Genomic DNA, 13,162 nt, shown 5'->3' with positions numbered 1-13,162 from the left:
AGGAATCCTAGACTAGTAGCAAGCTTGGGGGTGGGGGGGGCAGGGGCTGCCACTTGTCCCCTGAAAAGGAGACTCCTGGATATCATGGCAGCTGTGACTCATGGCATCTGCAGAGAGCCCAGTGAATCCTTCCTCTTGCAACATTAACACGTCAAGATAGAATTAAGAAAGTGACTGAAGGGCGGCAGCACCTGTCAAGCTCCTGCCCTTCCCATCTCCATGGTTTTCAGATGCTAACCCACCAGTAAGCCTACAAATTCTTTCCTTTTTTTTTTTTCTTGTCCTTCTCCACTGAGCATCTGTTCAGCCATGTTTACTGATACCTGCCACTTGACAAATGCTGCATATAAGGAGAGCTCAGTTTGTATGCTTTTTGGAGTCAATTTGAGACGCCTTCCAGGGTGCATAGTATAAGTTCCCAATGTGGTGGCTTTGTTGGTTTGTTTTGCTTCAGGATTTTCAGGATGTTGTGCTGGCCTTTGAACCTAGGTCCTTTTGTATGGCTCTACTACTAGGCCTTACCCTTAGAACTTAGTGTGATGTGTAATGCTTTCTGGGAAGTGGACATAACTCATTCCATCATTTTTAGCTTCCCTTCCTTAATTGCTGACTGACCTGTCCCACCTACCCTTCTGACTTAATGCCTCCATTTCCCATTTCCCATCACAACGTTGACTTTCTCCCACCCCTTCCAGAGGTTTTTGGGAACTCCGGTGGGTTTCTCAGCCTCCCCCTGGTTCTCAGCCTCCCCCTGGTTCTCAGCCTCCCTCTGGTTTTATGTGGAAGTTCTCTGGGCTTCTTCTTCTGTGTAGCCTTAAGTTTACCAAGTGTAAAATCTTGTCTCCATTGTTCCCTCATCAGCCCTTCTTTGCTATTGCATTTTGCTCTGAGCACTGTATCACCTGACTGGAACTCCTGCCTGCAGGTTTTTCCATCTGAGCTGACCATGGACTTGACCTGCTTCCAGACCATTAGCTCTGGCTCCCCGGCAGCTGCTGAAGGGCTGGGCTAGAGACTGCTGAGGAATGAGAAATGTTTGGGGTGGATTTTCGTCAGCTGTGGGATGTAACGTTACAGCCCAGCTGTCACCCAGAGTGGATGAGAACTGTAGCAGAGATGGCCGAGGAAAACTTCAGGAAGGCAAGTGGAGTCTCAGGGAATAGGCCAACAGTGTCTATCAAGAGCCAGTCTCCTCTGAGAAACTGAGTTGTGAGAGATTTTAGGCCCCCTTCCACCATGGAAATCTCGTACCTTTGGGTATGAGTTAGAATGCAAAGCTAAACTCTTTACAGCTTCTAAAACCACTTCTAGCTTGCTTCAGGAAGGTTTTCAGTGGCCAACTTTCCAAATCTGGTTGAAGCCATTTCACTTTTATGTCAAAACCCATTCATCTTTTCCTCGCCCCCTCCCCCCCCTTTGTGTGTGTGTGTGTGTGTGTGTGTGTGTGTGTGTGTACAGTACCCACGGAGACCAGAAAAAAAAGTCAGATTCCCTAGAGCTGAAGGTGGTTGGGACCTTAGATTCTTTGTAAGGGCACCACATGCTTAATGACTGAGCCATCAACTTTGAATATTTTTGCTTTGTGCTGCTTTTATAATTCTGATGCCTGAAATCATTACTTTTAAAATTTTCAATCTCTCCACATACACAACCCACCATACGCTTGGGTCCTTGGTTCTTTATTCCCTTTGATCCTCAAGCCTTTGGCTGTCTATGTCTGAGCACACTGGAAGGCAGTTCTGATTTTTGTCCAGGGTGATAACCTGGTAAAAGCCAAGCTTCCTAAGCTCACCATCCCAATTCCAAATTCTGAATCTTTTTGGGTGTCTCTAAGAGGGACTTTCTACACCAGAAAAGTTGTTTGATGCCCAAGATGATTTTAAACATTCTTAAAACTTCCTCTCAGCCCTTATGTACAAGGTATACATAAGTTTCATGAATAGACACAAGTCCCCTGCTTAGGATATTTCATTAACATATAGGCAAATATTCCCAAATAAGAAGACATCTGAAATCCAAAACACATCTGATCTGCCATGCTTTTGGATAATGGGTGCCTTTTATAATAGCATGAACAGCATTCCTGGGATTTCCAGCCTCATGAACCTGCCACCTCCCCAAGACCCACCTCCTAACACCATCACTTTAGGGATTAGGATTTGAACAAATAGTTTTCTCAGGAACACAGCAATCTGTAACACACGATAAATGCCTTGCTGAGGATCTCCTGGTGAGACAGAAAGGACAAACAACAGAGGCCAGAAACGGAACCGGAGACTAAGACTGACTGGTTTAATCCACTTTCTAGGTCACACGGAATCATCTTGGGTGGCAGTACAAAGCCAGCACATTCCAGCAAGTACTTAATTTGCATAATGTCTTTGCTAACTCCCAGGATGGCCAAATAAAGGAAAGGTGAGCCCAGCAGTGCAGAGCTCAGGAGGCACACGGGGCCTTGTGCAATGGGGAAGAAAGTGACCCAAGGAGGAAATCAGGTTCAATGTCACAATCCCCGTGAGCCTTAGGCTGACAGGGTATGAAGACTGTCTTGGCCCTTCTGTCCTTTCTCCCTATGTGTGACCAAGCAAAGCCTCTAGGATAGTGCCTAATTTTCGGGACAGGACAAGAATGAGTTTGTAACTCCCCTGACTGATCAGAATAAAAGCCAAGGTCAAGGCTGGAGCTGTTAGGCAGTGCAGCCTGGGGTCCAGAAGTTAGGTGTGTCCAGGGCCCCAGTTTTCAGTAGCAGCTGAGGTCTTGGTGGTGGTGGTGGTGGTGGTGGTGGGGATGTCCTAGCAGCTGCTAGGCTCTCACAATGTGGCACAATTTAGTGGTGACATGTGTGTATGTATTTATTTGTTTGTATGTGTATGTGTGTATGTGTGACTTGTGTATTCTGCTCTCTTTCTCTCCACACTGACTGCACATCTGCTGCTTCCCTGACTAATCACTCATTGGTGGAGACTTGACTTTCAGTTTGGTTTCATTGTTTAGCCTGAGGAATTTACTTAGGTTTCTGAAGGCTCAGGTCTACTACTAACAAAGCCTGTTTCACTTCCCTGGAAAGCTCCCGTGTCACTTTCACTCTGAAGCCTCTTCTCCCTGGATGGAAGGTTCTCTAGATGTCACCTCCATGGACTAGGAGATGTCACTCCCCATGCTCAGCATATCGTCTTCTGTGGCTCCCTATAGAATTGACACTCATCACTTTGATAAGGTTGTGTCTTGCTCAATTTCTCTCTGTTCATCCTTCTGGAGTTTGATGAGTGTTTAATTATGAATTGATACTTTCACCAAACTAGAAATAAATTGGGGTCACTTAAAAAAATGTCCACCCCTCTTTATTTTCTTTCCTCCTGGGGTTTTAAGTGTGTGTATGTTGGCTGGTGTATTACAGTAGACTGAAGGATTGTTTCATTTATTAATGCCTCTTTTCTTCTTCCTGTGGCTCAGTTTCATGGTTTCTGTTGCCATGTCTTCAAATCAACTGTTTTCCTTCTTCTATGCTAGTCCTATGTTAAGATGTACCAGTAAAATCCCATTTCAGATACTGCCTTTATTTCATTTTCAAATGAGATATTACTTACATTCCACATTATCCATTATTTTGTATCCATCATTTCTCTGCTCACTGCATTTGTTTTATTTTAAACCCTGTGATGTTTACATTAGATATCTTAAAATTCTTGTCTTTTAAAAAGAGATCTATTTAATGATCTTTAGTTATGTGTATGTGTATCGGTCTGCGCACTGGTGTGTATGGGTGTGTGTGAGTCTGTGCATAGGTGTGTGTGCACAAGTGAGGGTTGTGCAGTGGGTGATGTGGATGGGAGCCACCCAGTGTGGGTGTTGGAGTCAACTCAGGTCCTCTTCAAGAGCAGTATACTGTCTTAACCATTGAACTACCTCTCCAGCAATAAAATTCTTGTATTTTAATAACATTTATTATTTCTTTTTTCTTTTGTTTTCTCCCTTTCTTCCTTTCTTTTTTTTTTTTTTTCAAGACAGGGTTTCTCTGTATAGCCCTGGCTCTTCTGGAACTCACTCTGCAGACCAGGCTGGCCTAGAACTCAGAAATCCACCTGCCTCTGCCTCCCAAGTGCTAGGATTGAAGGCATGCGCCACCACTGCCCGGCAACATTTATTATTTCTGAATGTTTATTACTGATCAAATGCTCTCCCTGGATTTCCCTACTTCTTTTATGTCTGGCATCTCCAGGTTGAATCGAAGGTCTCATTGTTGACTTTTCTGGGCTTTGTTCTTACAGGCAGTACATTTACCTCTGCACTGTTATGGTGAATCTGTGCTGCCTTCTGCCTGTGCTGCTTTACCTACGGCGGTCCTGCTTTTCATAGTTTTACCTTGTTTTCAATTATCTGAAAACAGTAGTGTTCTGAAAATATTGAATAGAAACTTACAGAAATAAACAAGTCATATGAATTTAAAACATTATATTGTCATAATTATTCTATTTTATTAGCTCTAGTTATGATTATTAATATCTTCCTGTATTCAGTTATAAATTAAACTTTACCATGGGTATGTTTATATAGATAGTGTAATATAGGGTTCTGTATTAGCCTGGCTTTCCGGGACTCACGGGGATATCTTGGTGCATTTCCCTACAGATATCGATAGCCATTAAACTCTGAAGTTCTGAACTTCCCAAGGTTTCTACTGAATGCCCTGAGGTTCACTTGAGATAGCACAATGCAGTAACTCTGAATGAAGACTTCTCAGGATTTTGCAAGCTTTGATCACCCTGCAGTGGCTCTTTTTCTTGACAGTTGTTGTTTGCGCAGCCTTGTAGAATCTCATCTGCACATAACAGCCTAGCATTCAGCCAATATTTTCAAAATGCTGTGCATATTTATGGAGCAGTTTGCTCATTCTTGAACCTTCATAGCTTCCCCTCAGGCATGGTTTCTCTTTGCAGTTCCTCAAGCTGCTACCTTCTGATTGGATGCCTGTTCCCTGTACTATAATAAGGGAAGGTCCCAGGCAGGAAGTAGGAGTGATTGTGGGCCCATCTTACTATGTCTCTAGCCCTGCCCTGGAGACTGCAGTCATTTGGCATTTATTTTCCCAGGACTCAAAAAGCAATTGTTTGGAATATTATATCCAGTTTTTCATTGTTTATGACAGAATGAAGCTTTGTCATCAATGACTTCTTATACAATCTTCTTAATGAAGCACGTTATTCTCCAGCCCCACCCCCATTACATGGTAGGAAATGAGCAGTACACTGGTTCTGGAAAGGGTTTGAAATTCCGTCCTTTGCTACAACGTGGATAGACATGGAGGAAACTGGATGAACGGAGTCAAGTACAAAGAGATAAGACACATGCTCTCACTCATATATGGAAACCTAAAAGGAGCTGATCTGAAATAATGGAAAAGTGGACTAGCACTTACTGAAGGCTAATGGCCAGTCAGTGCAGGCGAGGAGAGGATGAAATAGTATGGTTCTACTGCGCAGCTGAGTGACTACCTTACAGTGCACAATAGAAAATATTACTGATGACTCAGGCCAGGAGCCTTCAAACATAAAGACCATAGGTACAAAATCATGGCCAAAGGCCTCAGGGTCCCCCTGAGGAGTCTCTTGATTCCAAAACCCAAAGAATGTGGAGTCTGATGTTGAAGAGCAGCAGTTGCAGGGAAAGACCACTGTGCTCAGAGTAGAAGGGGCAGAGGCAGAAGAACTCTCCCTCCCTTTCTTGCTGTTCTGTCTCATTTGGACCTCCAGCCCACTGGATGGTACTGTTCACATTCTAGAGGGTCTTTACCACTCATTCCACTCTTCCATATGCTAACATTCTCTGGAAACACTTCTCAGATACACTCAGAAGCAGTATCTTACCAGACCGCCATGCAGTGTGCTTAACACCCCAAATTAACTGTGACACATGTCCACCAGAGAGACTCACTAGGTGCCAGATCCTTGTGGACAAGCTTTGAAAAGCTTTCCGTGTCTTGGCTTGGAAGGGCATGGAAGTAGTTGCCACCTAGGAGAGCTAATGAGGTCATGATCCCGGAAGTAGAATGGAGTAGATTATTGACACAGTGAACTTTATAATGGGAGCCTAGAAGGAAGTGTGACACCTCATCAGACACCAACCAGTGTGACAGATGTCAGGAAAGGGACTACATGCCACCACTCTCCACAGTGGCCTGGCATTGCACTCATCTCTGACTTGGTACCCACATCAGGGAGATGTCGACTGGAGGCCTACGCTAAAGTTGTTATTGCCAAAGAAAATAGGAGTTCATGAGATAGAAATTAAATGACAAAGTAAATGAATTTTAGGAAAAATTTAGATATTTTTATCTATACATGTCTACATACTAAAATTTCATCTTCTCCAGCTATAGGCATTATCAATTTCAAAACACTGGCAATTTGATAAATGACAGTATTCATTAAATATAATCTTTATTCTTTAATTTTCAATGAGGATTGGCACCATTCATTTATCATAGAGTGAGCATTCATTTTAAATCCACCACAGTGATATAAATAGACATGAAAGCAATGCAATTGGCATTTGCAGCCTTGAATCTGCTGATGAACTCACACATGCAGAATTGTCAAGTGACAAATAGGTCGCTTAAAAGGCATACTCTCTGGGGATTGAAGTTGAAGCTCAGAGGACAGAGTGCTAGTCTATTGAGCATCAAGGGTCTGATCCCTAACACTGAGTAAACAGAACTTATTAGCACATGCCTATAAGTGGAGGCAGGAGGATCAGAAGTTCAATGCCACACTAGCCTACTTACACACTGTGTTCAAGCCCAACTTTAGATACATGAACTCCTGTCAGATAGGGGATCCTCACCAAACTACTGAGTGCTGGAAATAAGACCAAGTGGGATCCCAGGTCTTATTACTGTCAACATCTTGCTTCTCTATCCAAATAACCTAATAAAGCCAGTGTGTAAGTCTTTGGACTAGACTTCATATGACAGAGGCAAATAATTCTCCTTGTTGTGATATTTCTTTTTAATATTAAAATTTTCTTCCATTTGCTCAGAGGTAAGTGCAATCTGTCATTTCACTCAGAGGTAATACCCATTTCCATTTAAATTTCCATTTAAATACAAATTGGGGGCCAGTAAGGTGGCTCAGTGGGTAAAGGCACTTGCCACAGTTTGACCACCTGAGTATGATCTCCAGGATCCATAGGCTAGAAGGAGATATTGACTCTCACAAATTATTCTCTGACCTCCACAAGTGCCATGCATGCATACAATCCCCCCAGTAACGAATGCATAAATATAATTTTAAAAAATGGTAGCCAGAAATGGTGGCATGTTTCTGTAACCCTACATTCAGGAAGCACAGGCAGGAAGTTTGCAAGTTCGAAGCCAGCTAGGGGTACATAGCAAGACCCTGTTCACCTAAAATCAAAGCAAAACAAAATGTACACAAGAAAAAGAATGGTACCCAGGGGCTGGCAGGACGATCCACCAGGTAAGCCCCTCCTATCAAGTCTGATGACCCATGTTCAATCCTCAGGGCCTAAGTGGTGGGAGGAGAGACTGACTCTGGAAAGTTCCTTTGACGTCACGCTCTTGCTTTGACATATGGATATACATGCACACACACACTCACAGAGAGACACAAATTTATATGGGTAGTTACATTTTTTAAAAATACTGTTACCCTGAACCACCACTCTAGCACATGTTAGTCTTGTGTGTGTAATTCTACCTGGTCTTTGATTAATTACATCTTTTCCAGACTCATAATTCTGGATCATGACTCAACTCCCCCCGAATTAGCTATCAATTTGCTATATTCAGTCAACAAACATCCCAGACCATGCAAACAATGACTTGGCTGCTACAGACTTCAAGTGTCACATCCTTGTTTTGTACTTTTCTCATTTATTCCCTCACTCATTTACTCAGCAAATATTTATGATGCTAGGCACTGGGGTACACTATAAATAAGGCCCTATTGGGTGTTGGTCTGGTGCTGCTATGCCTTCAAATACTGGTCCCCAAGTTCTGGTTGCCCCAAAGAGCAGATCCTCATGTGCACCAAATAATGTTTTGTGAACCTTTCTCACCAATTTAAAGCTGTTGGACAGACTGATTGAGCAGTAATAATCCAGGCAAGACTCAAACAGCAAGTACTTGGGGAGCCCAGCTGGGGAACTAATTAATGTCTAGCATATAGAAAAAAATAGATTTTGGGTGACTTGCCCAATAATTGTGCTAAACTGATTTTAAAAATCCACAGGACTCTACCCAGATTACTGGGCAGCTAGCTGGGTCATATTCGCAACTAATAGAGTTAGTAGTAACATTTAAAAATCATGTACAAGGCTCTGTTCCCACCTTAAAACTCCAAAAGTTCAGGCAATCAAGAGCATCATGAACTCTGCCCATCAGAGGATAAACTATGCTTTTAATGCTAATTGTACAGATGTGACCATCGATGTGTGCTTTGGTTGACAGAGTTACTTTTTTAAAGCTTCAAAAGCAGAACCATGGGTGGGCAAGGTGACTCATGGGTAAAAGCACTAACCGCTACGTTTGTAGCCTGAGCTCCATAGCTGAGATCCACATGGTAAGAAGAGACAACTAACATCTAAAAGTTGTCTCCTTACCTCCCGGTCCCCCACAGTGCACACACACACACACACACACACACACACAACAAACACATGTGGAAAAAAACTTTAAAGTAGAATCATGCCAAGATCTAGAGGCCTGTGTCCGTGTTGTGGTGTAATCTCCACAGAGCACATGCTTCTACTTCCGGCCACGGGAGGGTTCATCAGATAAAAACGTTCCTTTGAATGAGAAGACAATTAAGCATTGAAAATGGGAGAATAAGAAAATACAAGATAAGAATAGGCCTTACCAGCCTGCTTTATAGAAAACATCTCTAACGAGTGGATTTGGAGGTAGAGATTTTACTCTATTCTGCCCTTTCTGCATTATGTATGTATGAGGAAGCCAGCATGATGGTCATGAGCCACACCATGTATTCTAGCTAAAACTCCGCGCTAATTATGAGGAAATCTGACTTAGACTTCAGGGCTAGAACCAATCACTAATGCTTCTTGGATTAAAACCATCAAAAAAAAAAAAAAAAAAAAAAGGGACCCACAAATCAAAAGAACAGTCACTGTACACTTTCCTGTGACCTCAACTGTTACATCTTTCTCTTGTTTGCTGTCCCCACTAATGTGTGTGTGTGTGTGTGTATGTGTTGATAAATTATTTGAAAGCAGATTACAGAATTCTTAGCATTTGACTCCAAATACTCCAGCTGACTCCTCCTAAGGACAAAGGCATTATCTTACATAACCATAATGCCATTACCACAGCTATCCAACAGGATCACCTTGTATTTAGCTGCCACCTATGGTGATACATGAGTGCTGGCACTGCCCTGTTTCCTGGGCACTGAGTCCTTGTCTCTGAATGTAACTGTCAAGGGGTCTTGGTTCAAGTTCATTTTCTCCTCTGGTTAAAGAGGACTTTCTAGATTGGAAGAACATCTTTGCAATTTACTACTTGTGAATTTAAGTTCTGTAATTTACAAACACACACACACACACACACACACACACACACTCACTCACCAAACCCCTAAACATCCAAAAGATCTAGAAGTGTTGGTATCAGTTTGTTTGTTTGTTTGTTTGTTTGTTTGTTTGGTGGAAGGGGGATTGTTGTTTTCTTAGTCTCTCCATGTTACTGTGACTGATGTTCAGTGAAAGCAAAAACGAAAGTACCTAGGGTGCAATGGGGCAGAAACAACAGCCATCAAATGTGGAGCAAGAGAGTCTTCTGAGGAGAAGGGGCAGATATTCCACTTCAGAGAAAAACAGGCCTGGAGATATCAAGAGAAACAGCAGGCATTGGGTAAGACCCAGGGGTGCCTGCTTCTCCAGCTGCCTGCCCAAGCAGTCTTATCCTGCTTCTAGCTGCCACATTTGCCTAATGGAAGCAGCTTATCTAGCACTGGCAATTTATTCCTTGTTTGAATCTGTGTTTTCAGTGTTCAACCACTGCTTTCTAGTGTAGCTATCTCAAAGTAGCGATGTTAGCTGGACAGTTTTGAATGCATATGCCTTGGAAAAGTGTGTGTGTGTGTGTGTGTGTGTGTGTGTGCATCTGTCCACCCATCCGTCCTGTTCTTCCAGATTACAGGGACTTAAATCCAATTCACAAGTCATAAATTGCAGAGATGCTCTCAAAAACTAGATGGACCTCTTTAATCAGGGAAGAAAATGAAACCCCTCTTAGAAACCAGTAAACAATGTCATGCAAAACAATGTGCCAGAATCTAAAAAGCCCACCATAGAGGTCAATATTCCTTTCTCACTCTGATGTAGGAAATGCATTGACCTTATTATGTGGCAATAAACCAGGGCTGGTGCTTTCTTCAGGTCTCGCAATTCCATCATGCAATATATTATGAATCGAGGAGGAGAGAGTTGGGGTATATGACCAAGTGCCTATGGCACAGGATCCTCTGAGGGCTCAATGAAAAGTTTTATGGGTTCCAGTATTTTGATATCACTAATCAAGATGGTGGTCAAATCACACAGTCACTCCATTTTGATGAGGTCACCAGACAAGATGGCAAAAAAGTCAAAAGTTGGTTACTTCCTGTCCCAGCCTTAAAATGTTTTAATAATGACCTTTTATTTTTAAACATTATTATATAAAAAAAAGTTTCAATTAAAAAATTACACAAGCCAGGCGTGGTGGCGCACTCCTTTAATCCCAGCACTTGGGAGGCAGAGGCAGGCGGATTTCTGAGTTCGAGGCTAGTCTGGTCTACAAAGTGAGTTCCAGGACAGCCAGGGCTACATAGAGAAACCCTGTCTCCAAAAAACCAAAACACCAAAAACCAAAAAAAAAAAAAAAGAAAAGAAAAGAAAAAATTTTAAAAAATCATTCATCTAAGATAGATTAGCATTAATATAGCAAGAGAAATCATCCTTAAGAATAAGGGCCCAAAATAGCAAAGTGAAAAAAAAAAAATAGAGAACCCAACTCCGTGATCTCAAACCAAAGAAGTGGGTCCATATTGGATACGGGAGTGACTAGATCACAGAGTGAGGTCTCTCCCAAGTGGCTTCTAGAGAGGGAGAGATAAATTTAAATATCCCTCGAATTTTAGGTTAAAACATTAGTGGGCTTTCTCTCTTTTAAATTTGTAGATGGAAAGAGGAAGTACAGTTTATAGATGTTTTAAAAGCAACAAAATGTTTATCTGTTTCCAGGCTAATAGCAACTGTTCTCCCCTTATTAGAAAAAGGTTAATATTTTATAGATGTGTGCATGTATGAATGTTCTCTTTCTCTGTGTGTGTGTGTGTGTGTGTGCGCGCACACACACGCGCGCACATGTGTGTGTGCATTGTATGCATATACAAGACTTCAAAGAAAGGCACCTGATCTCCTGTAACTGGAGCTACTAGTGATTGTGAATTGCCCTGTGGGTTCTGGGACTTGAACTTGGGTCCTCTGCAAGAGCAGTAAGAGTTTGTTCTTTATGGTTGAACTATAGCTTCAGTCTCTCATTTTCCTAAGAAAACAAGCCTCTTTCTTTTTTCTAAAGCAACCTTCACACATTCTTAACTACTTGCTAATGGCCCTTTCCTTCTGATTTAGGTGAGATAGGCAGCAGAAGGAAAGATAAGACAAAATCCTCAGGGAAGATTCACTCTCTTTAGGAGTAAAGGTTAAGAAGTTCCCAGGAACACTCAAGCAATAATAAGCTCTAAGAGATCCTCCTTTCTAGCTCCAGGGTTGCTGTCATCATGAAAGTTTGTCCAAAACTACTAAACAAACAAACAAAACAAACACAACAACACAACAAAACCCCCTTGTTCTCTGATATGCATTAGAGCTAACTTCTCCTTCCTTCTCCTTCTCCTCCTCCTCTTCTTCTTTTTTTTTTTTGGGGGGGGTAAGGTCAAGATTTTATTGTCTTCATAACAAAATCGGCTTAAAACTGGATCACTTGGCCCTTTCTCTTCTTGTTGCCTCCCAGTTCAGAATGTTTGCATCTCTTAACAGCTAGCATCCTCTTAGATCTGCAGTTGGTAGAGCTAACTTCTAAATAGGAATCTTCCTAGCAGAGAAAAAGGAGAAAAAGTACCAGCCTAGAAATTCTATTTATGAAACTTGGAGGTTCCTGAGGAGAGCCTTTTGGGGTGCCTCTTGGCAGGAATCTGACATTAGGCCATAACAAAGAAGTAAGTCCAGGCAGGAATCTGACATTAGGGCATGACAAAGAAATTAGTTCAGGCAGGGATCTGACACTGGCCAAAGACAAGGAGGTAAGAAACTTATTTTAGGGTAGAACAAAGAAGTAGGCTCAGTAAAGGGGTCTGCAACCTTATAGGTGGAACAACAATATGTACTAACCAGTACCCCCAGAGCTCATGTCTCTAGCTGCATATGTATCAGAAGATGGCCTAGTCAGCCATCATTGGGAAGAGAGGCCCCTTGGTCTTGCAAACTTTATATGCCTCAGTACGGGGGAATACCAGGGCCAAGAAATGGGAGTGAGTGGGTAGGGGAGTGTAGTGGGGGAGTGTCTGGGGGACTTTTGGGATAGCATTTGAAATGTAAATGAAGAAAATACCTAATTAAAAAAAAGAAGTAGGCTCAGATATCTTGATCATCCTTAGAAACATCGATCACTGGAGTGATCATGGGACTTTGTGTCTATGTCTTGCTTGATCCTTGACTATTGTCTCGCTTGATTCCTCAAGTACTATTCTCCCTTATTACCAGCATATAATTAAAATGGTATAAAAGAGGATTGGAAAAATTTCAACATGCCTTCAGTCTCAGAATTGACTGAGGCCATGCTACAATGTTGTCTAATTGTCTTTTTTCTTTTTAGTCCTCACGCCTACAATGTAGAACCTGTTGACTGACCCAGTGGTCTTGGTCAGGTTCTCCCATTCAAGGACTGGAAAAATTCAGGAGAGCTTAACTGTTACATCCTTTGTGTTAGTGTTCTATTGTTGTGAAGAGACATCATGACCAAGGCAATATATAAAAAAAAAGCATTTAATTGGTGTCTTAGTCAGGGTTTCTATTCCTGCACAAACATCATGACCAAGAAGCAAGTTGGGGAGGAAAGGGTTTATTCGGCTTACACTTCCATACTGCT

The 13,162-nt window shown here is 42.1% G+C and overlaps 1 protein-coding gene across 4 annotated transcripts in view; it reads left to right on the top strand.

Moving 5' to 3' along the window:
* Nucleotides 1-13,162, top strand: part of LOC110307609 (tubulin beta-2B chain) — a 55,567-nt gene that overhangs the window by 18,343 nt on the left and 24,062 nt on the right. The window lies entirely within an intron of this gene.

The sequence above is a fragment of the Mus caroli genome, chromosome 13 (genome assembly GCF_900094665.2).
Source record: "Mus caroli chromosome 13, CAROLI_EIJ_v1.1, whole genome shotgun sequence".
Classification (NCBI taxonomy): Eukaryota; Metazoa; Chordata; class Mammalia; order Rodentia; family Muridae; genus Mus; species Mus caroli.
This window is presented reverse-complemented; position numbering and strand designations above follow the sequence as displayed.